General features: G+C 42.5%; 1 protein-coding gene across 10 annotated transcripts in view; it reads left to right on the top strand.

Annotated features, from left to right (window-relative positions):
- Nucleotides 1-27,127, top strand: part of ATXN1 (ataxin 1) — a 533,523-nt gene that overhangs the window by 441,217 nt on the left and 65,179 nt on the right. For 2 of the 10 annotated variants that reach the window (XM_049884396.1, XM_049884378.1), the window contains exons 1-2: nucleotides 1,186-1,296; nucleotides 15,165-15,272. The exons of 5 other annotated variants lie outside the window; for them this stretch is intronic. The gene's annotated coding sequence lies outside the window, so the exon portion shown is untranslated. 3 more of the 10 variants (XM_049884369.1, XR_007517401.1, XM_049884412.1) reach the window with 3 other exon arrangements.

Raw genomic sequence — 27,127 nt, 5'->3', positions numbered from 1 at the left:
TCCTATAACTGGCATTTCTAACAAGTTTCTAGGTGATCACAATGCTGCTGGCTCTGGGGCCACACTTTGAAAGCCACCGTCTTGGGATTTTTGAGATAAAGAATGGGTTGCAAAAATGTCTAGCAAATTTATAAGCATAATAATAATAATAGCAAGCATACCAGGAGCAACCTTTCAAGATACAACTATTGATCTCTACTCGTATGGAGCAAAAGAGAGTGAAGGAAATCAAAGGCTCAAAGAAGAAACTAGTCCCTGGAACTACTAGCCCACACAAACCACAGCCTCCTATATAACCTGAGACCAGAAGAAATAGATGATAGCCCAGCTACCACTACCAACCATTCTAATCAGGGACACAAGAGAAGGTTCTGGACAGAATGGGAGAAAAATGTAGAACAAAACTCAGATTCCTAAAAAAGGCCAGACCTACTGGACCAATACTGACTAGAGGAACCCTTGAGACTATCACTGTAAGGTAACCTTTGAACTTGGATGTGAAACTATTTCTGTAGGTTACCTTTCAGCCAAGTAATAGATTGGCTTATAAAATAAACAGTTACACCCATGAGTAATGTGCTCCCTTAAACGATTAACTATATGAGACCAAACAGTCAACATTTACCCAAAAACAAAGATGAGAAGGCAAGGAGGGGAAGGGAAGCTGGATCAATGGAAACAAAACAAATAGAATGGAAATGGTGAGAATGCTGGCACATTGTAAAAATTGTAACCAATGGCATGAAACAATTTTATTTAAAAATTGTTAAAGGGGAACCTAATTTGCTGTATAAACTTTCACCTAAAACAGAGTAAAATATTATTTGAAAAAAAAAATAGCAAGCACGTCAGGCATTCAGGGCTCTAAGGAGAGGAGAGGGGAAGTTAGGCCATTGTAGAAACACTTGATTTGTGACTGGCTGTTATCCAGTTTGTCACTGCTATCAGAGCCCTGGTGGCACAGTGGTTAAGAGCTACAGCTGCTGACCAAAAGGTTGGGAGTTCGAATCTACCAGCTGCTCCTTGAAAACCCTATGCGGCAGTTCTGCTGTGTCCTGTAGGGTCGCTATGAGTTGGAGTCAACGCGACAGCAACAGGCATTAGTGGCAAACTAGTAACTAGCCCCTTTCTGTGTCCGTGGTGATCAGCTGGGGGAACCAAGTCCTGCCTCTGCTTTTACCACAGCTCCCCACATGTCAGGTCTGTGCTGGTAACATTGGATTTTCCTCCAAACTGAAGAGCCTGACTACAGCCATCTGAAGAGAAGAAAGAAGGCAGCAAGCTAAATGATGTCTGGTGAGTGCCATTTCTGCTGCCAAGCAGGCAGACAAAACTGCCAGGCATGTTTTCCATCACATCTGGAAAGAACTCCGTGTATTTTTTTTTGTTTTGGGGGGTTTTTCTGTTTTGTTTTGTTTTTTGAGTGAATCACAATGTTTTCTGCTACTTAGCCCTGCTTTTCCCCACCCGTGTCTTCCCACGGGAGCCACTGATTTGGGCAACCTGGTTGCTGGGTTTGCACTCCAAGGAGCAATCCCTGGACTGCTAGGTAGCGGAGAATCTAGGCCACCAGAGGCCAGGTGGAAACACCAGTGCTGTGATAAAGGGCATGGCCTTCTCTTCTCTGGGCTGCTGAGCATAGAGGAGTAAAGAGTCTAAAGGCGTGACAGGTCTGGAGGCCACAGCAGAGACCATGGAATGGCCTCCTTGTGCCACCATGCCTACAAGGTTGAGTCTGGTTCATAGGACATGTTGCTTCTCCCTAGTCAGTGAGCCTTCCAGAGCCAGGGTGCCTCTGGAAGACTCTGTCCTGCCAGTTAAGTTGTTTGACTCTAGAGTTATAAAGACTTACACTTTAACTCGTATCCCTGCAGGAAGGAACAGATAACAAATTCATGAATCATAGTTATACTTAAATTTCTTCTGTCATGGAGAAACACGTTATTTGAAAAGTGGATCCCAAACCTAGTTGATCAGAATCTCCTGGAGCTTTGTTTTTGTTGTTGTTGTTACTCTTTTGTTTGTTTGTTTTCAAATACCATCTCTTGGGCACTGACCCAGGAAATGCAGGTTCAGTAGGTCATTCAGGAGGGAGCCCCTGGTTGGTGCAGTTAATGAGCTTGGCTCTTAGCCAAAGGTTGGCAGTTCAAGTCCACCCAGGGGTGCCTCAGAAGAAAGGCCTGTCAATCTACTTCTGAAAAGTTAGCCATTGAAAACTCTACGGAGCACAGTTCTACTCTGACCCATGTGGGGTTGCTATGAGTCAGAACTGACTCAGTGGCAACTGGTTTGGATTTGGTCAGTTGGGGATGCTAGGAACCTGTATTTACTAAAAGGCTCCTTGGTGATCCTGAGGGGCAGCTGGACTTCAGAACCTCTGATGAGTAACAGTGACGATGATTATGCTGCTGCTACCACTGATGGCAATAATTCAAAGAAAAGCTTTTTTTTAAGAAAGGAAATAAGCTACAATTATAATAGTTTTAACCTGAATTCTGTTTTCAAAAGATCTTCATAATAATTAGTTTATTTTCCTCACAATTTTTCTGGGAGGTGGATGACAACACATGTATTATTGGCACCATTTTTCATCCAAGATCCTGCTACAGAGCTAAGCCAGACTAGAATCCGCCCTCGCGCTTCTTGTCTAGTGCTTTCCATTCCACATCTTTGTTGTTGTGGTTAGTTGCTGTCCAGTCTGTTCTGACTCATGGCAGCCTTACGTATAACAGAACGAAACACTTTTTTGTATGTGTGTTTGTTTCGGTTTTTTTGTATTTGTTTTGCTTTGCTTTGCGTTGCTTTGTTTTAATTTCATCCAATCTTTCATGTTATAAATGTGAGAATAGAGGCCTGAAAGGTTACCTGACTCACCCCAAATTATAGATTGTTAGGATCAGGGTCAAGTCTAGAATCCAGGTCTTCTGTTTCTTGCTGCATTGTGTGTGTGTGTGCGTGCACGTGCGTGCTTGCACATGCCTTTGGTGTTGGTAGACTTTATTTTTGTCTTTTTTAGTAGACTTCATTTTTTAGAGCAGTTTTAAGCTTACAGAAGACTTGTACAGAAAGTACAGTGTGTTCCCTTATACCCACTCTCCCCTTGCATGCAGCTTCTCCCATTGCTAACATCTTACAGCCCTGTAGTATGTTTGTTACAGTTGATGAACCAGTATTGATATATTATTACTAAGGCCCATAGTTTTTACCTTAGGGTTCACTCTTTGTGTTGTACAGCCCTATGGGTTTTGAAAAATAAATGTCGTGTGTCATATGTGTGTTTTTGATTCCTTGAGTCAGTTTTATGTTTTCATGAATAGATCACTGTACTACCATGGATAACCAGGGCTTATGTGAAGGTGGGGAAGCCAAACTAAAAACAGTTAAAGTCAGAAGTTAAGGTAGACCCAAAGGGTCTGCCAGCTAGGTTCTGAACTAGAGAGCAAGGCCAAGTTCATCTATGTTGGGGATGGGCAGTTATGGATAGAGTGTAAAACCAGGCATCTAAAACACAGATCAGTCCATGAGAGAAAGATGTTTGCATGCATACTGTTAGCACAGTGGAGTCCAGGCCCAGGGCATGGAAAGCAATAGAAAGTAATCAGGAACATGACAAGGCAGCATACATTGAAGACTTAGTAATGAGAATGCCAGAGTTCAGAGATAATAAGAATTTCCATTTCCAGAAGTTCTTGGGGAGTAAAACAAAAGTTTGGGGTTAAAGATCAAGAATCTTACAATCAGAATACTAGCATGAAGGTGGACCTGATTCTGCAGGTTGGGACTAGTCACTAAGGCTAATGCCTGGGATGCTCAGGTGAGCCAGACATTACATATGCCTTGTTACATGACCTTGAACAAGCCTCTTTCCTCATCTGCAAAATAAAAGAATTTTTAAAAAGCCTTTGCCGTCAAGATAATTCCAACTGAGCAGAACTGTTCCATAAGGTTTTCCTGGCTGTAATCTTTACAGGAAACCTGGGTGGCGTAGTGGTTAACAGTTCAGCTGCTAATGAAACCACCCGCTGTGCCTTGGAAACTGTATGGGGGCGTTCTACTCTGACCTATAACATTGCTGTAAGTCAAAATCGACTTGACAGCAATGGGTTTGGTTTTTTTGGGTAATCTTTATGGAAGAAGATCACCAGGACTTTGTTCCATGGCTCCGCTGGGTGGGTTCAAACCGTCAACCTTTAGGTTAGTGTTGTTAGGTGCCCTCGAATCAGTTCCAACTCATAGCAGCCCTAAGAACGAAAGACTGCCAGTGGATCTTTGCAGTTGTTTCTTCCCATTTTGAGTTATGCCTTATCAGCAGATGAAGGTCCTGAAAGCTTGACTCCATCCACGTCATTAAGGTCAACGATACTTTGAGGAGGCAGCTCTTTCCCAGCCATATTTGGAGTGCATTCCAACCTGGGGGGCTCATCTTCTGGCATATATCAGACAACATTCTGCTGCTATTCATAAGGTTTTCACCAGCCAGTTTTTTCAGAAATAGAGTTCCAGATCCTGCTTCCTAGCCTGTCTTAGTCTGGAAGCTCTGCTGAAACCTATCTACCATGGGTGATCCTGCTAATACCGATAACATAGCTTCCAGCATCACAGCAACTCGCAAGCCCCCACAGTATGACAAACTGACAAACAGAGTGGTGGTTAGGTTAGTACTCCAGTGCAAACCATTTGCTGCCACCGAGGGACCTTTGGCTGTAAAATCAGGGGTTGAAAAATTAATCTGTGTACATTCTTCCCAGCAAGGAAATCTATTTTTGGCACCTGAATAGCAAGAGCCTGGTTTTGTGCAGTGCATCGGTGAGAGAGGTTACAAAAGGTGAGCACACGCAGAACTCTTTAGCACGGATCCTGTGTGAGTCATTCTGTCCTGTGCCAGACATCTCCTTTTGTACAGACCCGTTTGAGCAGTTAGTTGAAGCAGAACAAACACACCACCAGCCCAGGAGCCCCGTGGGCTGGTCCCACTCATTTGAAATAGAGCGAATGAATGCTTATGTTAGTCATGGGACTCCTGAATGGTTACTTAATGCCTCCCATTGACCGTCTTCTCTTGGCTGCTGCTGTTTTCTTTTCCTCCAGAAGGAAAATGAACAGAAGGTGTGTCACACGCTAGCTTATTATCTGCTGTGTAGTTCTTGTAGTGAAGGGATTGCCAGTAAACTCTGCAACCAAGACTATTGCCTCCCCTTCATTCATTCAGTAGTTTTAGAGCCTAAAGGAGACAGGAAAATTAAGGATTCTCAAGGCAGAAGGAAGTCAAGTGAAATGGAGGAACAGGTGCCCAGTAAATACAGTATACAGTGCCTGCCATTTAGAGTTTCTCCTTCTGGGCCTACATCTGGAAATGTTCCATACACTGGCTTTTTTATTGTGGATAAAATATATATAGCATAAAATTTGACATTTTAACCATTTAACTGCTATTCAAAGGCATTAATTACATTTACTGTGTTGTGCAGACATTACTACTGTTTCCAAAAGTTTGTCATCACCCCAAACATTAAGCAGTAACTCCCTATTCCTCTCCATCCCCAGCCACTAAAAAAAAAAAACACTAAAACCATTGCCACCGAGTCAATTCCGACTAAAAGCAACCCTACAGGACAGAATAGAACTGCCCTATAAGGTTTCCAAGGAGCAGCTGGAGGATTCAAACTGCTGACCTTTTGGTTAGCAGCCGAGCTCTTAACCACTGTGCCACCAGGGCTCCGCCACTAGTACCTACTAATAAACCTTTTTCTCTGTGCATCTGCCTATTCTAGATACTTTACGTATGTGGGATCATACATATTTGTCCTTTTGTGTCTGACTTACATTCAGCATAATATTTTCAGTTTATCTGCGTGGTAGCATGTATCAGAACTTCATTTCTCTTGATGCTGAATAATATTTCATTTTATGGACACTCCACATTTTGCTTGTTCGTTCATCAGTCTATGGGCGTTTAGGTTGTTTCCACCTTTTGGCTGTTGTGAATAGTGCTGCAGTGAACACTGATGTCTCTGTTTAAGTCTCTGCTTTTAAGCCTTTTCGGTGTATACGTAGGGGTGGAATTGATGGGTAATATCTTTTTAATCTAGACACATAGTGGTCAGGAAAAGAAGATAATGACTGGTAATTAAGCAAATAGAGGTAGCGTTGGCCACTGTGGGCAGTATAAACAAAGGAGACTAGGAATTCTCTGGTTCTGTTCATTTTTAAGAAATGCTGATGGTAATGTATTTATCGCTATCTTATATCCAGAGCTTACTTGCACATACAGAATGATTTTGCTTTATCTTTGCACGCCTCTGAAGTAGCTAGAGATCCTATAAGATGCAGATAGCCTCAGATTAGAGAAGTTTAGAACCCATCAGCAGGAACATGAGAATGCTAAACCAGGTTATTTAAGGCCATGTGGCATTCCATAGCTGGGCTGTGGTTAGAACTCATGGCCTTCTGGTGTCTCATCGTTTCCTAACCTCACTGAATCATACCAGCTGCCTGGTATGGTCCATGAAACACTGATAAAAATTACTTAGGAAATTCCCAACTGTGCAGACTTCCTTTAAAAGATGTATGCCAAACCTGATCTAATATAGAGATACATACTAAATCAAAGCCAAGCAATTGCCATCAAGGCAATTCCAACTCATGGCGACCCCAGGTGTTACAGAATAGAGCCACTCCATAGAGCTTTCTTGGCTGTAATCTTTATGGGAGCAGACCCCCAGGCCTTTCTTCCACGGTGCCACCAGGTGGGTTCCAACCACCAACCTTTAGGTTAGTCGTCAAGTACATACGAAGTGTTTGTACCACCCAGGGACCCTTAAAAATATATACTAGACCTGACCTAGTATATTTAATTTGAAGAGGCAAAATTCCCTTTGCATCCTTAATTCAAAATTACACTTCCCTGTGGTGTTCTGTGAGTTGGAATTGACTCGACAGCAACGGGTTTGGTTTTTTTGGTTTGGTGGTCTTCTTGGGTCTTGAGAGAGCCCATACACTATCTGTGTGGTACCTCCAGAGGGGCTGTAGCCAGTCTTTCTGATCACCCTGCAGAGAGTAATGGAGTTTATGGGGGAGGAAGGAAAATCGACTTAAACCTGGCTTCTGCTTCATCTTTGTGCACATACTGTAAACAGAGCTCTGGGGGTTAAGCTTAGTTTGGAGTGCTGGTCTCCCCATCTTCCCGAATCAGTCTGTAATTCAAGGATTTGCTTGATTCCTTGTTCCAGGAGCATTTATTTGATAAACCAACATTTAGTAAGCAGGACTGACTGGGCAGTATTTTTTTCCATTGTGCATGGAGTCTCCTTGAGTCAGGGGCCAATCCTACAGCAGCTAACAACAACAATTATGTTCATATTTAGAAGCATTCAACCTATCAGCCTAAGAGTTATGCTGATTGTGTTACATGTACATCGTTTAGTCCTAAAATCCATTTCTTTATTTCTTTTACTCTTGTTCCTGTTGCACTCTTTGCAAAGATATTTCTGATTCACTGGGGAGATGCTACCTATGTCAGAGGCCCAGCCCTGGTGGCCTGGAGCAGGAGGTCAGAATTGCTTTGGGAGCGGTCACATTTGCTCCCCTGAGTTCCCAGGGAAGCCCAGCACCCACACATGGGTGCTGTTTCATCATAAGTTTCTCCTTATTTCTTCCATGGAAAAGTTCTAAGTCGAGGGCTCAGCCTGATCTTGAAGGGGATGTTTAAGCTCTCAACCTAACTGTTCTAGCTGTCTTGTGCCTTTGCAAGTATGTTAAAACGTTCTCAGCCACCTCCAGTCCTGAACTCACGTTTTTCCTGGTTAACCGCTGTCACTGCGACCCAGCAGACTACAAAGCAGCAGCAAGAGCAATGCAGAGAACTTGATGTCCTACCGCTAAGAGCAGCTGACATGTTGTCATCTCAGGAAGGGCTTAATGGCAACGAGGAGTGATTGATGGGAACTTGGTGATGCAACCTTCACTTAATTATTTTTGTATAAATTCCTGAATTATGGCTTCTTTGCCAGGAAAAAAAAAATCCAATAATGCAATTGCTGTAGTCTGGAATGTGTCACTGTAGGTGAGGATCATCATCCCAGACATCTGTCTCAACCTAGAAATTCTTTCTCTTGTTGAAGATGAATAGCTTTAAGGGTGAAGGAGAGGACAGAGACCCTTACCAAGAGTTAGATAGGAGTGATTGGCAATAATCGTATGAATGGACTATGTTGCCTCGTATCAGGAGAGAAAATGTGTTTGAGATTAGCACATTATCAGGAAAATGTCTGCACTTATCTTCTTCTTTGGATAAGTTACAAGCTATTTTTCTTCTTTCACTTAGGCAAAGTCGTAAACTAAACCAGTGTTCGGGAAATGTTGATAGGTGCTCAGATGAAGGAAGTTATTTTTATGTGTCTGTTAAAGTTATCAAATCAACTGGTATGTACTGAGTGCCTACTGTGTATTAAGGGGAATTATCAAGAGCCCCTGAGGTCAAGGATTTTTAACTTTTTTGGGTTGTTGTTGTTAGTTGCTGTCAAGTGGATTTTCTACTGGTGACCCCTTGGAACAGAGTAGAACTGCCCCATAGGATTTTTGTAGGTTGTAATCTTAGAAGGAAAGGAGCCCTGGTATCACAAACAGTTAAGCGCTCAGCTAACTGAAAGGTTGGCGGTTCAAACCCACCCAGTCGCCCTGCTGCGCCACAGGAGAAAGACCTAGTGATCTGCTTCCGTAAAGATTACAGCCAAGAAAACTGTCCTGTGGGACAGTTCTACTCTGTCACATGGGGTCACTATGAGTACAAATTGGCTTGACGACACCGAACAACAACAGCCTTTATGGAAGCAGATCACCAGGTCTTTCTCCTGCAGAGTGGCTGGGTGGGTTCAAACCACCAACATTTCTATTATCGACTGAGCACTTAACAGTTGTACCACCAGGAGCTTAGAGGTAAACAATGGAAACTCAAAACTCTTGAGTTTGAAAAAAGCCATTGCCTTATTTTTCCTGTCTCCCCTGTGTGAATGTCACTAGCCAAGCTGGAAACTCCCATCCAGCTCCTCCGGCTGCCCACTTCCAGCCGTTCATTAACCATACTGCTGATTCTGCCTCCTGAGTATCTCTCCTTTCTGCCACCCTTTGCCACCCTTACTGCCCCTCCAACAGGCTAGACCTCATGATGTCTCAGGAGTGTTGCAACAAGATCCACCTGGTGGGCTGTCTCCATACTGGTACTACTTGATCCCGTCTCACCCAACCTCTACTCTGTGGCCAGAGTGGTCTTTTTAATATGAAAATGCCCCTGCTGAACCTCCTAAGATGCTCATGGCCCTTGGGAGATGTCCTGGGTGGGGAGGGCACTGATTTCCTTCTCCCCCGCCTTCCCAGTCCTCCATATGTTTTCTTCTCCACATGTGGCACGTTCCCCTACCTCACTCTGCATGCCTTTGCACATGTTCTTCCTCTTTCTAGAGCTATTTTCTCTCTGTTTAAGGAGTCCCTAGGTAGCACAAGGAGCTCTGGTGGCGTGGAGGTTAAGAACTCGGCTGCTAACCAGAGGTCGGCAGTTTGAACCCGCCAGCAGCTCCTTGGAAACCCTATGGGGAAGTTCTAGTCTGTCCTGTAGGATCACTATGAGTTGGGATCTACTCAATGGCAATGGGTAGGTAGTGCAGTTCATTTACTAACTGAAAGATTGGAGGTTCAGGTTCACCCAGGGGCACCTCAGAAGAAAGGTCTGGTGATCTACTTCCAAAAGATCACAGCCTTGAAAACTCAACAGAGCACAGTTCTGCCCTCACACACATGGGATCACCGTGAGTCATAATCAGCTTGATAGCAGCTGTATTTTTGGTTTGTTTCATATGGTAATTCCTATTTATTCTTCAGAACTACACATTCCTATCACCTCCAAGGAGCAGACCCTGACTTTCCCTTCCTACTCTTACTGAGCCCCATCCCCAGGCTTCCCTCCCAGGAGACCCTTCATGGGTGATCTGTACTGTCTATTCCCTTGACAGTCTGTGCACACCAGATCCTGACCTTCTTGAGAAGAACTGTGTCTGTCCCATCTCACGTGTTTAGCGCAGAGCAGGCAGTCCCTTCTTCAGTGAATGGATGAAGCCTTATGGGGCTGAACAGAAGTGGGAAAGGAAATGGAGTGCCATCATGCACTTCCATTCCTTGCCATCTGTGCCATTTGTTCAAGGTCATATCTCATAGTCATGCCCTTCCAAGGAAGGCCAGGCATTGTTTTCAGAGAACCTTCTGGGGACTCTCCCCACATTCAGCTTTTTTATTGTGGTTATCTTCATTGTGGGTCCACACCTCGAACAATCAAAGGAAGAGTGTTTTTGAAAGCTCTGAGTGTTGTGGATACATAGAGAAAGTCAGAAAGGCAGATGTTTGTAAAGGAACATGTATGCAACTTTCTGGTGGTGAGAGGAATTGAATAATGTTGTCATTATTTTGAAACTGTGGTTTCAAAAGTGTCATTATGTAAATTGTGATAGGGTACGTGATTCCCTTGAATTACCTGTTGTCCGAAATAGAATTTAAGACAGGACTTGGAGAGAAGCTAGTTCACATACCTCATGTAACCTTGATAATGACCATTTGAAGATTCCTGGCATCAATTGGCATTTCCTACTTTTCCGTTCGCAGATGAGCAAGCTTGCCCCTAGTTTCTCTTTAAATGGATAATTCCTTATTGACGAAAGTCCGTGATAGTAAAGCGAAGCATACCGTACCTGGCATTGCATTTGCATCTACCACAGTGGCCAGAAGAGTACTCCAAGTCAAACTAACTTCCTCATATATCAATCCCATCATCCACTGGGGCTCGCAAGAGCCGTTTTTTTACTCATCTTAGTCTCCACGTTACTAGCTCAGTGCCCGACACTTAAATGTAAAATGAATAAATTGTTCAGGCGAAGCTATTAGCAAAATGATCTAATGACCGTAAACGGGAAAATGTGTGTCAGCAACTGTATATTTTAAGAATTATGTTTTAATAAGTGGTGACTTACTTAGCATAAGTCCAGTATTAATTACCATCACTAATGGATGAAATATAATGAGCATTTACTATGGGAACTAAGTTCTGCGGTCTCTCCCATTAAGTGAAAGACTAAATTTTATAGTTTTTTATAAAGGAAATATAATTACAAGTGCAGTCAATAGCATAAAAGTCTAGAAGAGAACAAGGCTGGCCTGGCAAAGTGTTCCTAAGTAGCGTCCTCCATTTTATTTACATGAATATGTAATATGCCAGGAACAAAAGGAAAAAATGTCAAATCATAAACATATGCATTTCTTCCCCTCCCCACCGTCTAAAGAGGACTAGCTGTGCTTATTCAGCCTGCTGTTTGTTGTTGGGTTGGAGAGGTGAACGATTAAGCTGAGATTAGGCCAATGTGCTCCTCAAGAGAAATATAAGAGAAAGCGGGCTGAGACAGTGGGCAAGATAAGGAGCAATTGCCACGTGAAGTGGAACTTAGGGACCAATTAAAACCAGTTGCCATGGAAAAAAAATGTAACCAATGTCTCTGAATAATTTGTGTAGTAATTATTAAACGGGAATCTAATTTGCTGTGTAAACTTTCACCAAACACACAATAAAATATTTTTTAAAAAATGAAGAAAAGAAAATAAACAACCCAATTAAAAAACAAAAAACCGGTTGCCATGGAGTTGACCTTGACTCTTGGTGACCCCATCTGTGTCAGAGTAGAACTGTGCTCCATTGGGTTTTCAATAGCTGATTTTTCAGAAGTAGATATCCAGGCCTTTCTTCTGAAGCACCTCTGGGTGGCTGGACTCAAACCTTCCACCTTTCAGTTAGCAGCCAAGCACGTTAACCATTTTCACTACCCAGGGACCCCAGAATTTGGGGAATAGAGGTGTAAAAGAATTTGTAGGTGTTACGTATGTTGGCATGTAATTATCTCATACCACCCCTTCCGCACTCTCCCAGCCACTCCTGTTGTCCCTACCTCCCCGGAATCCTTTGGCCAAGACCTGCAAGCTTTGCTGTTATTCCTGGTGTCAGATTTGTGTTTCTTTTAAATGGGATATGAATCATGGGAAGAAGGGCCAGCGTCAAGGTGACCCAGTTATACACGGGTTACAGTAACAGCCATTCAGAGTCAGTGCCTCCACATCATATAAGAAAGGGAATTGGAAAACTTTTTGGCCCAGTTTTGGGTTTGTTTCTTTTTTCATAGTTTGAGCATCCCTGTCCTCTTACCCTCCCCTACCCCGAACTTATTGCACTATTAATTTTCTTATCTGACCCAATGTCCAAAATAAGCAAAATCTTCCAAGGGAATCCTTAGTTCCTTGTTAGGTAAATCACTAATAGCCAATTAGCAGTTAGTGGAGCCTGAATTCAGGGAGCTGTGATCTATGTTGAATAAACTTCTATTCTGTATTAAGTCCATTTTTTAAACGTGTGAGTGTAGGCATATATCAACATAGAAACGTCAGTGGCTCTCCGATTGAATACTTTATCTAATAATAATGCTCTCCGTCTGCCTGGCCATCTGGAACTTCTCCCATCAGCAGGAGGTTTGGTACATACCTGGGAAACAGTGGAGCGTGCCATGATGCACAGCGTGGAACCTGACTGATAGAGTTGTCCGTTCTGGAAGAGAGGCAGCTCAGGTCACAGTGGAATGCACCTCTCTCAAGCTTTCAGTGAGAATTTTGTGGTTTGGGTGAATGGACATAATATATGCTACGAGGAATTGAATGGCATTAGTATTATTACATGGTAAACGAATTCCAGCCATGAGATGATGAAGTCATTCTTTTCAGGCCCAAACAGCATTATATATTTTGGGTGCTCTGGTGAGTCTAATAGCCCCCTATTCAGCAGGGAGCCCTTTGGAGGGGTGAGTGTAAAGTACTCATTGATTTCAGATAACGGGCCCTCTCGAGTTCATGATGTAATCTCACTCTCCCCAAGAGCTATTTATGGCCTACAAGCCTGTGAACAGTCGAAGACGTGTGTGCAGAAAAGACAATCAGCCAGACAGGTTTCTACACCCACTTAAGTGCTTCACATGGATCAGTCATCTGCCCTGAGCGCCACGTTAGAGCTGACATCTGAAAGGTGTCTGACATTTTCATAAGGGAGACGCCTTTACAAAATATCACGTGGATTCCGTTTCCTTACTATCTCTCCAAAGAGCCAAAAGGCAGAAATCCAGACACGTGGACCTGCAGGTATATTAGATCGTGAATAGTCAAATTTATGAATAGGCCTGAAATGAGAGCAATCATTTCTGCAGCCTCATAATACATAAGAACTGTTAAGTTTGATTTTTTGTGTTGTTAGTCTACCCCTTAATGGACTTGAACCTCCTACCTTTTGGTTAGTGTTGTTAGGAGTCATCGAATCCATTCCGACTTATAGTGACCCCATATTGCAGAGTAGAACTACTCCATAGGGCTTTCAAGGCTGTGACCTTTTGGAAGCAGATTACCAGGTCTGTCTTCCGAGGCACCTCTGGGTGGGTTCAGACCACCAGACTTTTGGCTAGTCAAGCATTTAACCACTGACACCACCCAGGGCCTGCGTGTATTGTATATGCTAGTTGCCATCAATTCGGTTCTGACTATAGCAACCCCACGTTTGTGTCTGAGAAGAACTGTGCACCACAGGGTTTTCAGTTTTCAAAAGTAGGTCACCAGCTCTTTCTTCTGAGGTTTCTCTGGGTGACTTCAAACTCACAACCTTTCAGTCAGCAGTCAAGTGCCTAATGGTTTGTGCCACCCAGGGACTCATATACTATATATACTATGTACTAGGTGATATATACTCTATATATTTATATATACTATTTGATAGATATATTTGTATATTGTATGTATTTATATATACTACACAGTATATGGAAACTGGTGGCCTAATGGTTAAGTGCTACGACTGCTAACCAAAAAGGTCAGCAGTTCGAATCCATGAGGTGCTCCTTGGAAACTCTATGGGGCATTTCTACTCTGACCTATAGGGTCGCTATGGATCAGAATCAACTCGACGGCAGTGGGTTTCATATAGAGTATATGGAGCACTGGTTGTATAGTGGTTAAGAGCTATACCTACTAACCAAAAGGTTGGCAGTTCAAATCCACCAGGCGCTCCCTGGAAACCATATGGGGCAGTTCTACTCTGTCCTGTAGGGACGCAATGAGTCGGAATCGACTCGACGGCAACCATTTTGGGTTTTTTTTTTTTAATATGGTATATAAATTTATGTATATACTATTACCCATTTACCCAGTGCTGTCGAGTCGATTCTGACTCATAGCGACCCTATAGGACAGAGTAGAACTGCCCCATAGAGTTTCCAAGGAGCGCCTGGTGGATTCGAACTGCTGACCTTTTGGTTAGCAGCTGTAGCACTTAACTACTACGCCACCAGGGTTTCCATATTAGTATATAATTACACAACAGATTTAAATAAATATAGATGTATGTAAATACTCAAAAACATAGTAATAAAGTGCAGTAATAAGCTGGTGCGATTTTCTCTTACGTTGAAGAAACTCAGTGTACCCCGCATCTCTGCATTCCTCTGCTCCACTCCCCATCGCCATCCCCCTCCACAAGCCCCATCCTGCTGCGCAGGTGCTGCCTCCGTAGAAAACAAGGGGTCCTGAGAGAGCTGTGCGCTGGGAGTCAGGAAGCCCTTCCCCACTGATGAGATCTGGGGTTAGGCGCTAACCCTTTCTGGGCCTGGCTTGCTACTCTGTGTAAACTGAGGCACAAGCAACATTATTTCAGTGTTCTCTTCCAGCTTTCCTGTCTGTGTCTACTTCACTGCGAGTGTAGAACAGGTCATCATATTATATCAGTTATTCCCTTCATATAATTGCAATGTTTCAGGAGGTCTGTAGTTGGTTTAGGCACCCTGGTGGTGCACTGGTTAAGCACTCAGCTGCTTACTGAAGGTCAGTGGTTCAAACCAGCCAACCACTCGTTGGGAGAAAGATGGTGGCAGTCTGCTTCTGTAAAGATTACAGCCTTGGAAACCCTATGGGGCAATTTTACTCTGTCCTATATATAGGGTCGCTATGAATCAGAATCGACTTGATGGCAATGAGTTTGGTTTTGGGGGGGTTTGAGTAGTCAGTTTAAATGGTCCATGGTATTTATGGTATACCACCCACTTTTTCAGGTTCTTTGGTAGTGTACTTTTACCACTCACTGAACGTATTTGCTGCCCTCCGGTGGGGACCACATAACGGCAAAAGGTGAAAGAAACTCGTTGAAGCACGATCTTGAGGTATAAGGCTTGCAAGTAAGGTAATATAACCAAGAAGTGTGATTTTGTCTCTTTTGGCTTTTGTATGCCTAGATAAGCCTTGTAAGCATATTTATGGTTTCCTGTGTGATAGGTAGGGAGCCCTGGTGGGTTTGATTTTGTTTTTTTTGTGTGTGTGTCATATTTGGAAAACCAGAGGCCCCCCATGTAACTTAATAGAAGATGCTACAAAAAACATCAGCAACCAAGGTCTGGTGGTAAAGACGGGTGACCGCCAAGTATGGGTTCGAGAGCCTTAAAACTTCTATGGTAACCATGTAGTACCAGATAATATTTCTCAAAATCCCTATTACCAACCCAAAATTTAAACACACTCCATGACTCAGCATGTTTCTATTAATGAGAACACATGGTATCCAAAAAAAATTCAAAACAGAAAATAATTTGGACCTTGAACAGGTTTTAACCTACAGTTCATTCAAATTCATAAATAATAAGCTGGCTGATAAGGAGTTCTACTGGATTAAGTGGAATTCTGCAGGTAGGCTGACTAGTCAAAGTGAAATCCCCACAGACCCCAAGCGAAGCTTTCTTTTCGTTTCAGATACGCTTGTGGGCACGAAGGAGGGATTTAGTCCAAAGTGCCTTGGGGTTTTGTTCAGTCCACAGTGTAATTTTTTCCTCTTTTGCCGATAGCCATTTCCTTCACATTGCTAAGAGGACTTTTTTCCTAATGAAGCATGAAAATTGATTTGTATCTTGCCAGGAGGGTTCTTCTAAGCCTTAAGATATTAAAGATTTCATGAGAACACATGAAGAATATCTTCCTGAATCATTTACATTTTCCGCTTTTGTAGGCTTATGTAACCATGCAGAAAATCTAATAATAAGTGTGCTATTAGTGTACCAGGTGCCATCCAGCAGGCAGCGGGCCTGCCAGGGTTAGAAATACCAGGGCCCCGGGTTTTAGGATAGCATTCAAGTGCACAGGTTTCCAAAGTGAAGCCTTATGGGAAAATCTCTAGCTAATTGGACACATAGCCAATTTTTATCAGGTTTTTTTTCCCCCCATCCTTTTCCTGTTTAATCTTCTTCTCTCTTTTATCATGGCTGAAGGGAACAGCAGCTGTGGACCTTTCTTTCAGAAGGCAGTGTATCTCCAAAGCAAGTAGCTTGGACGAATACTATTCTCAAGGAAGTGTTCGTCTAACACGGGTGATGCTAAACCCATATCAAAACCGAACAGGGCACAGACTGCTAGATTTAGGTTAAAGAAGGCTTCTGAATTAGTGCCATTATTGTTAGCTGCCTTTGAGTTGGTATGTTGTTACCGCCATCCAGCCAGCCCCCATGGTGACCCCATGCACTGCCCAGTTCCGCACCCTCCCCATGATCGGTTTTGGATCAGACCCTTGTGATCCATAGGGTTTTCAGTGGCTGATTTTCACAAGTAGATCACCAGGCCTTTCTTCCTAGTCTGTCTTACTCCAGAAGCTCCGCTGATATAATACCTGCTCAGTATTATATCAACTTGAATGTCTCCACTGACAAGGTGGGTGGTGGCTGTGAATGACATACATTGGTCGGGAATTGAACCTGGCGCTCCTGCAAGGAAAGCGAGAATTCTACCACTGAATCGATAATGCTACGAGTCAGCATGGGGGGACAATAAATAGGAAGAAACAAAGTTACAGGCATTATTATCAGATGGAATTTACCCAGCACCCATTTTCAAATGACAAGGAGCTGGTACTTGTCAGCCTTTCCGACGCTTCATAATTTAATAAAACATTCTATCCAAGTCCCCAGAAACCACCATGATTATCAGGGTGAGAAAACAAAGAATGAGAAATTTTTTTTTTTACTCCCTCTATTTTTGTAATCAGGCCAGCAGGGCTGGGCGGGGCAGTGGCGCATTAGCAACTGTAGTAGATAAAAGGTTTACAGAGTTGTTGACAGCTCTTTCCTCAGAGACACTTTTCCTGCAGATTATTTGCTTTGGACCATAAGTAACAGGGATATAGTTCTTAAAGTTTAATCGTTTGTGCTAGGAGAAAAGAAAAAGGGTGCTGTTAAAGATAGCTTAGTCATGGGAATCAGGGCGAGTGACAGATCCCGTCCAAATCCACATCCCTTCCTGATAACCCTGGAGCTTCGGTTACTCCTTTCTCCTTGATGTTGCCTCTGGGGTGGGGATGAGGTCTGAGAACATCTACTCTCTATTTGCTGGTGTGGGGAGGAAGTTCTTGCCTTTATCTAGCCCTTGCCTTTCTTACTTGCTTCACACTGCAGACTTCTGCAAAGTTGCTAGGTACGTGGCTGAGTGGGTGTCTTTTCTCTGCCAGCACAGCAGTATTCTTCTGAAGCAAAGTTTGCAGGGCTTAGCTACTGCCAGCAAGCTGTTTGGGCCCGTTCTATTTTGCTTTTCTGCGAAACAAAATATTTCCAGGGACTTAGGTTAATGTCATGCCCTCCCCTCGTTCTTGGAAAAATGCAAGAAAACACACGTATCACCCAGGTTATATGTTGTTCAGATGTATTTCTCTTCTTTCAGTGTTTTCCCTTCAATTGTATTCCCATAATATAGGGAAACCTGTGAGAGCCGGAACTCAACAGGACTGCATTGTTTTTCTGGGTCTCCCAAGTTTTTTACCTTTGACAGGGTGCAGTCGCCACTTTTCTGTCACTCTCTAGTGAAAAATATTTGCGTTTTCCTTCTTTGACAGGTTCTGGCTTTCGAAGGTTTTACTGTATCATGTGCTGGGGTTTACTTCTTTCATCCCAGACCCCAGCTTAACTCCACGTGAGATATAGGTGACAGCTGCGGACCTTTGGGGCTCACTCACCATCCAAACATCATAGGTATCCTTTCAACACTGCTAACCTGGTGGCGCAGTGGTTAAGAGCTCGGCTGCTAACCAAAAGGTGGGTGGTTCGAATCCACCAGCTGCTCCTTGGGAACTCTATAGGGCAGTTCTACTCAGTTCCATAGGGTCGCTGTGAGTTGGAATTGACCTGATGGCAATGGGTTTGGTTTTTCTAACCTCAAGTAGCATGCTATTGATGTTACATCACCACTTACACCTTCTGTGAAATTTTCTCTATAATTAACGACCATTTGGACCAATGATATTCCATTAAGGTCCAGAAAACCAAAAGATCTGTTGCCACTGAGCCGATTCTGATTCTTAGCGACCCTATAGGACAGAGTAGAACTGCCCCATAGGGCTTCTAAGGAGCGGCTAGTGAATTCAAACCACCGATTTTTTGGTTAGCAGCCAAGCTCTTAACCACTGCCGCACCAAGGCTCCCTTAAGGTTCAGAGGTGCTCATTAAAAAGAACATTGACTAGTGTGGTAGATGGGCCTCATCATTATGAATCCAGGAAAGGGCTCTGTGGAACTTGTTATATAAGGCGTTTATAGATTGTTAAAGGATTAGCTTTATGTGAACCATTTTCAGGTTAATCAGTTGTGAGAAACCAGATTTGATGCTTAAGCAGGCTTGAAGTATGATTTTATAGTAAGAAAAGTTGTTAAGCTACTGTTAGTTTTAATAAATCCTCTAGCTTACTAATTGACCATACTCTCTGACTTTGCACTTAACTGTATATGGTCTTATTCCCTAATTATGTTATGTGTGAGTCTTATTTTTTCCAACTAGAGTGTAAAGCCCTTTTTTAGCAAGGACAATGTCAGTATCTCTTTTGCTCCCTCCTTCTAAAACCTTTGGGTGTAATTCTAGGTACATGGCAGATGCTAAGGAATTTATATTTTGAGTGTTGGCTACATTTTTTTTAGGATGTCATTACAATATGTTGTCACATGGTCTATCTTATTATGTTAATGTGTTATTGTGTGTCATGTAAGATATGTCTGTTTACAGAAAAACTTACTCATGCAACATGTTGGTCTATAACCAGGCTGTTATCAATAGGAAAATAGGAAAAACATTACCAGGTTCATATGGAATTAGAGAGGATGGACTGGTCTGCTTTGGGTATAATGCCATTACCTAATAAGGAAATGTTTTCCAGACCGAGGTCTTTCCATCAGAAATATGAGTTGTTGTTGTTAGCTGCTATTGACTCAGACCCCAACTCATGGCGACCCCATGCACAACAGAATTGGACTGTTGTGATCTATAGGGTTTTCAGTGGCTGATTTTCAGAAGTAGATCTCTACGCCTGTCTTCCTAGTCCATCTTAGTAGCCTGGAAGCCCCAGTTAAACGCATTCAGCATCATAGCAGCATGAAAGCCTCCACTGACAGGCTGCACTTGAGGTAGCTGCTCCTGAGGTACGTTCACGAGGAATCAAACCTGGGTCTCCCCCGTGGAAGGTGAAAAAACTACCACTGAACCACTGCCTCTCCCAAGAAATGTGGATAGGACCAATTAAAAGGCGTATTTGCATTTACCTTTCACAGAGCAATTGGCAATTATTGTCTCTTGTCCACCTGTGTTAATGTTCCCACGACACAGGTGGAAAATAACAGAAGTAAAACTTCTATAAATGGAAAAACTGTAGCACAAACAAGAACCTTTAGATCATTTATAAGTAGTGACCAGATCTTTTATAAGTAGAAACCACACCATTAAGCCATAATTGATTTAAGAATACAATTGATGGTTGCAGATTTCCAGGATGGAATGAAGCTTAAATGGCAGCATGCTCAGGAAGCTAGACCAGGACATCCCCTCAGTGTCCTTGAAATAGGGGTTACAAGAGCACCCACCTGGCCCTTTGTGCCTCTTATATGAGAGTCTCGTTCAGCCTTTTATCACCTGCCTCCTTCCTACCACATAAAGGTTCTATCCCTGTTTTCCATGCTGCCAACCATGTTGTCAAAGACGTAGCGCAACGTCTAAGCTGTTCATACCACCTTATAGGGGTCAGTTGATTGTACGCATGCCCCCTCAACATTTCTGCAGTTACAGGTACCAAATGGCCATTATCAAATGGAGTCCACTTTATCTAGATTGACGGTTTGGGGGCTAAGCATACGGTGGACTAATACAGAATCAGATTCTATTTATTTCTGTGTTGGGAAGCTTTAATTCAGTTTGCAGTTTCTTTCAAGCCCACCCATCTATTCAACCTGAGGGCCTCACTTCTGTCCCCTCTCAGCCTCTTTTTTATTCTCGCTTGGTTTTTCCCATGTATATCTCCTGCTTTTTTTAATTTTCTTTTCTTGCTCATTGATCTGGCTTTGGGTTCACTGAGGCTAGAGGCATAGGAGGATACAGGCTTCATGCCAACCTTTCTTCCAAGCCACAGTACCCTTCTTGGTATTCATTTTATGTGTTCAAATTTATGTTTTTCCAATATCTCTTCCAGTTTTATAAAAGAGAAGTAGGTTGGATTTGAAAAATGCCACTACTGGTTGACTAAAAAAATTGTCTATCAACAATATAATATAGAGATCACTGGCTTATTGATTCCTGATCTACCCTGAATTTATTCAAATAGTTACTCACCATAGTACAGAGAATTTACAATATTGGGTGGTCCTATAGAGAAAGAAGCCAAAGGAATGTGTAAATTTCTGTGCCCTCTTTACATACTTGGGAGTAAACCAAGTTAAAACATTTACATCAATTCAGTTCAAATGTTGGTTTTATTTGCTTAAAGAAGTTAGCATCTTACATATCTTTTGCTATCACTATTTTTTTTTTTAATTGTGCTTTAGGTGAAGGTTTACAGAGCAAATTAGTTTCTCGTTAAACAATTAATACACTTTTTTTGTGTGTGACATTGGTTGTCAACCCTGTGACATGTCAGCATTCTCCCTTCTCAGCCTTGGGTTCCCTATTACCAGCTTTCCTGTCCCCTCCTGCATTGTCATCCCTACCCCTGGGCTGGTGTGCTCATTTAGTCTCATTTTGTTTTATGAGTCTGTCTAATCTTTGGCCGAAGGATGAACCTCAAGAGTGACTTCAGTACTGAGTTCAAAGGATGACTGGAAGCCATACTCTCCGGACTTATCTAGTCCCTGTCAGACCAGTAAGTCTGGTCTTATTTTGTGAGTTAGAATATTGTTCTACATTTTTCTCCAGCTCTGTCCAGGACTCTCTATTGTGATCCCTGTCAGAGCAGTCAGTGGTGGTAGCCGGGCACCATCTAGTTGTACTGGACTCAGTCTGGTAGAGGCTGTGGTAGTTACGGTCCCTTAGTTCTTTGGACTAACTTTTCCCTTGTGTCTTTGGTTTCCTTCGTTCTTCCTTGCTCTGGATCGAATGGGACCAGTGAAGTATCTTAGATGGCCGCTCGCAAGGTTTTAAGAGCCCAGATACTACTCACCAAAGTAGGATACTTAGCAAATATATGAATTTCAATAGATAAATACTCATTTTCAATTTAAAAAATACTGTGCACAGTTAGGTACTTTTCAAAATTTAAAGCATAGCCTCAAGATACCTATCATGAGCTAAAAATGATGTAGTCACATTTCTTTTGTTTCAACTATTCTTAAGACCATGGTTACCAGTTGCTTTCATTATACTACTCAGTTTTTAGTCTATTTGCTCTTGAAACTTTATAAAATCAGTGGGAAAACAGTTTTAGTAGCTTCTGTTCTTTCATCTCTTTGATTGTTTTTAGGGAAGAAAAAAGTGGACCCAAATGAAAAACAGTTATATTTTTGAAATATTTCGGGGCAGGGCAGCATGGGGCTGTTGTGGAAAGGGAATCCCTGGGTGGTGCAAATAGTGAACGTGCTCTGCTGCTAAGTGAAAGGTTGAAAGTTGGAGTCCACCCAGAGGTGCCTCGGAAAAAAGACCTGGCAATCTATTTCTGAGAAATCAACCACTGAAGGCCCTATGGAGCTCAATTCTACTCTGACCCACATGGGGTCCCCATGAGTAGGAGCTGGCTCAATGGACGTTTTGGAGGGGATGGGGTGTTATTGTAGAACGAGTAGTTCCTCCTGAACTTGAGGGAGAAGCCACAGGTCACCATCTGAGTTATGTCAAGTACATATGGCACTTACCCTTCTGAACCTGTTCCCTCTTCTAGACATTACAATGTTCGTAACACCCACCTCTTGCAAGGTTTCCAGGAGGAACAAATCAGATAATAATGTATGTGAAAGTGCTTTGAATGAAAATCATGACATTATTATCACCACTAGAATTGTTATTCCAAGTTCTAAAAAGACGGACGAGGCAAGATGCAGATGGTCTGTGTAGCTTGGCTCAGGAGCCAGGGAAACCCAGGTTTTTTCTGCTTTGCCCTCCAGCATGAAGACCTAGAAGGTAAATATCGATATTGCTATTTGTAACTAATAGCCTCAGAGTTCATGACAGGCGCTTTCTTGGTTCCCATTAGCATTTCAGAGACCATCATACACAGCAGTCTTTGCAGAGGCAGAGAAAACTCATTTTCCAAGGCAAATAATCTCAAGCCAAGGATTCAGTCCTGGTGGAATGAAATTGAGAACAACAATTTATCTTTAAAGTAAGCTAGCTGATGTGGGAGATTATCAAAGATGCTTGGGTGGGGGGTTTGTGTTGAGGACGTACACCCTTTTAAATGCGTATAAATGCTCACTAGAAGCCAAGAGGGAAACAGTAGGCAAGTTCAAATGCTAGAGTCAAACGTTTATCCATGGATATTCACCAAATAAGTAAAAATTGATCACGCAGCACAGGACCAATGACTCTTCTGATCCGTGGTGCATTCCTTTTGTTTGAAAGTCAATGCACTTTGTACTTCCAAGGTTTTTGACCTAAGCCAGAAATGGGAAGTGAGCAGAAGAACCCATGTTGGATGTCAGATAAATGGACAGAAGATATTATGGGCGGTAGATTAGAAAAAGGAAAAGCACATATTACCCATCCTGCCATTGCCATTTTTATTTGAAATATTAAAAATCAATGACGGAGGAGTTTTAGAAGGCTAGCTAGATGATTTGAAGTTACTGTAACATAGAGGGAGAAAGGTCTCTTCTGTTTTTAGTAGCCACAGGGTGATTTATGGCAGTGAAGACTGTGGGAGTGGTGGTAAAGAGGTATACCAGGAGGAGACAGTTAATTTATTATTCCCTCGTTAATTGAATTTGATAAGCATTCTTGATTTAGTAATATCCATTAGTTTCCATATTTCAGTATTGTTCTGCAAAAGCCTCTAAGAGTACGTTTTATGGCTACAGTATATTTATTATTTTACACACATGTTGAAGTAAAAGTACCTTGTAACATTTCAAATATTGACTCATCCCCCAAATTTGAAAACCTCAACTTAGCACTTTCTAAAACGTCAGAGTAAATTGGTATACTTTTTATATGTACTAAGACGTGGATGGAAACCCTGGTAGCGTAGTGGTTAAGAGCTACGGCTGCTAACTAAAAGGTCAGCAGTTCGGCTCCACCAGGCGCTCCTTGGAAACAGTATGGGACAGTTCTGCTCTATCCTGTAGGGTCTCTATGAGTCAGAATGGACAGCAACTGGTTTTTTTTTTTTTTTTTTTTGAAGATGCAGATGAAGACATGTGCTTGCTAATGAACATAGCAGGAAAGAAAATTCTCTCCAGTCTATTCATTACTATTCTTTGCATTTTTTATCATTTAATATTTTACTCTTTGAATATATGTGATTGGGGATTCGATGTGCCAATTGGAAGACCTCTGAGGTTCAGAAATTCACAGGAATGTGAACTCTGAAACCATATTCATTTAACAGGTACTGATGAGCGTTGTAAAATAGAACTTCCATCATCTGTCTTTAGAAGCAGAAGATTAAACACAAGTGTAATTAATTTGCCAGCTCTTCTTCTCTGATGAAGACATTTATCAAAGTTGATCTTTAATCATCAGTTTCCTTAGGTATAAAAATGAAGCCTATTATGACCTCGAAGGTCTGTTTGTAGCAATTAGGCTTAGTTCTACATGACAAGAAAAAATATGTATATGTGTGTGTGCATATATATTTTTAATTTTTAACTTATATAAAAGAGGTTCGCAGGTAGGCAGTCCAGGGAGGATATGGCAGGTACACAGGCTCAGAGACCCTGTCTCCTATATTTCTGTTCTGCTATTTTTTTTTTTTATCTTTAGTAGATTATCTCATGTACAAGATGGCTGCTTAAGCTCTAGCTGTTACATTAGCATTCCAGAAAGCTGAAAGGAGAAAAAAAAAAGGAAGGAGAGAGAGAGAAATAAGGCCTTATTTATCATAGTTATCTAGTGCTGCTATAATGGAAATACCACAAGTGGATGGTTTTAAGAAAGAGAAATTTATTCTCTCACAGTCCAGTAGGCTACAAGTCCAAATTCAGGGAGTCAGCTCCAGAGAGGAAGGCTTTCTTTCTCTGTGGGCTCTGGAGAAAGGTACTTGTCATTAATCTTCCCCTGATGGAGGAACTCTGAGTGCAGGGACCCCAGGCCCAAAGGACACACTATTTTCCTGGCTCTCGTTTCTTGGTGGTTTGAGGTCCCCATGTCTCTCTGCTTGTTTCTCTTTTTTATATCTCAAAAGATACTGGCTCAAGACACAATCCAAACTTGTAGATTGAGTCCTGCCCCATTAACATAACTGCCACTAATCTCATCTCATCAACATTATAGAGATAGGATTTACAACACATAGGAAAATCACATCAGATGACAAAATGGTGAGCAGTTCACACAATACTGGGAAAGTTTAGCCAAGTTTAGCCAGATATTATTGGAGGACACAATTCAATCCATGACAGCCCCCTTTTTAAAGATACTTGCAAGAGGTCCCTTGCTACATTTTTGCTTATTTCATGTCAGACAGAATTTAGTCTCAGGACACCTAGCTACAGACCCAAAATCAAACCCTTTGCCATCAAGTCATCCAGCCGGTGGCAGCCCCATGTGTTAAAGTAAAACTGCTCCATAGGGTTTTCTTGACTGTAATCTCCATGGAAGCATATCATCAGGCCTTTCTTCAGTGGTTCACTAGGTGGATTTAAACTGCCAATTTTTAACTTAGTAGTCGAGCACAAACCTTTTGCAGCGCCCACGGACACTTAACCACAAGGGAGGATGAAAACCAAGCCTTTCAGCTCAGTAGCAATATGCCCAACTCAAAATCAGGATTTCTGCTTCTGAGGGGAGAGTGTATATTGGCGTAAGAAACAATTAGTCACTGCCACAAATTCTGAGCTCAGAAAGCCATGATATACCATATTTCCAGAATAATTTGACCTATGCACTCAAGCCTGAGTATATGAGTGCGTATAAGTCCTGCAGCTCAAACCATGTGCCTTCCTTAGCTCTGTGCCTCATATAGACCTGTGATTGTATTTTCAGGCCTAGATCAGAAGGCTTAGATTGATCTCTCTCTCTCTTTCTTTTGTCAGAAACAAAATCTTTATTTCAAGGTGTGATGAATCGAAAGACAGCCACACAGTAATTTATAGCTGTCTCTGCCCCCGCCCTCCCAATCCACAATGCTACCCCACACTATCGACACTTCACATTATCAGTAGTGGCTGGGGGACGTGTGTTTGCCTTAAGAGTTGTATGCACCTATTAAGGTTACTTGGGGCCATAAAGCCTTCTAATAATTGCCAAATTGTTCTGTTTACTACCGGGCTGTGTCTGCTAAGACAGGTCGGGAGAGGGAAGGAAGGTTCCCAGGATAAGTGAGGTGGAAAGTCACTCAGAGATACAAATCTCTCATTTGGGCTTTATGCATTGGATCCTTCTTGAAGGGGGGTGGGGGGAATCCCGCATTTTTACTTTTTTTTAAGTCCCCCTTTCAGCAGCTAGTTAAAACTAGGATTTTTTTGTTGGGGGCCAGACTCTTCGTGGGAAGTTTGTGAATATGCAACGTGTGGGTTGATTGGAGGCTTTGGTCTGCTTTATTTCATGCATATTTTTTATTGTAGTAAATATATATGCAGTGAAACGTTTGGCATTTCAACAGTCTTTACATGTACAGCCCAGTGACATTACTTATGTTCATCACATTGTTCAGTCATCACTGTAGCCTGTTCCAAGATTACATCATCAGCCTCAACAGAAGCTCAGTGTCTCTACGTGTATATGTATATCTATGCTTGTCCCTCCGTCTGCCTGTCAGTCTCTCTCTCTCTCTACTTCAGCGTTTCTGAGATTCTTGAACCGACAGAATCCAAGAGTTCCTTTTGTTATATTCTAAGTTTGTTTCTGCTCCTGACATAGCAAAGGGGTCAGCTGGTAGGGTGCCAGAGCCAAGCTGTAGCTAGGTGGCAAGTTTTGAATGTATGTGATATTGCTATATGATATAATGTCGTTTCCTAGGAAACTGCCAGTATTTGGCAAATCTCCCAGAGGACAAGTGGTCAGGAAGGGGATGGTGGTGTCAAAACGGGTCCTATTGTTGTTTTTAACAGGCAGGCCTCTCACAAAAGCTCCCCATAGAGTCCCCTTTCCATATGTCAACAAGGCCTCAAAGGTAACATCTGGGCTTTTTATTTCTTTGTTGCTAAAAGTGGCATGAAGGAGCCCTGGTGGCGCAGTGGTTAAGTGCTTGGCCGTAAACTGAAAGGTTAACGGTTTGAACCCACGAGCTGCTTCCTCAGGAGAAAGATGTAGCAGTCTGCTCCTGTAATGATCACAGCCTTGGAAACCCTATGGGGCAGTTCTCTTCTGTCCTCTAGGGTCACTATGAGTAGGAATTGATTTGACAGCAATGGATTTGGTTTTTTTAAGAGTGGTACAGCAGTTGAGCGCTTAGCTGCTAACAGAAAGGTTGGCAGTTCTAACTCACTCAGCTGCTCCAGGCAAGAAAAGACCTGGCGATCTGCTCCTGTAAAGATTACAGCCTAGGAAACCCTATGGGGCAGTTCTGCTCTGTCCCATGGAGTCGCCATGAGCCAGAATTGACTTGACAGCACCCAAGAACAACAATAAGAGTCTGACCAAGT

Source organism: Elephas maximus, chromosome 1, assembly GCF_024166365.1.
Source record: "Elephas maximus indicus isolate mEleMax1 chromosome 1, mEleMax1 primary haplotype, whole genome shotgun sequence".
NCBI classification, from domain to species: domain Eukaryota; kingdom Metazoa; phylum Chordata; class Mammalia; order Proboscidea; family Elephantidae; genus Elephas; species Elephas maximus.
Note: the sequence above shows the minus strand (reverse complement) of the source record. Positions and strands in the feature narration are given on the sequence as shown.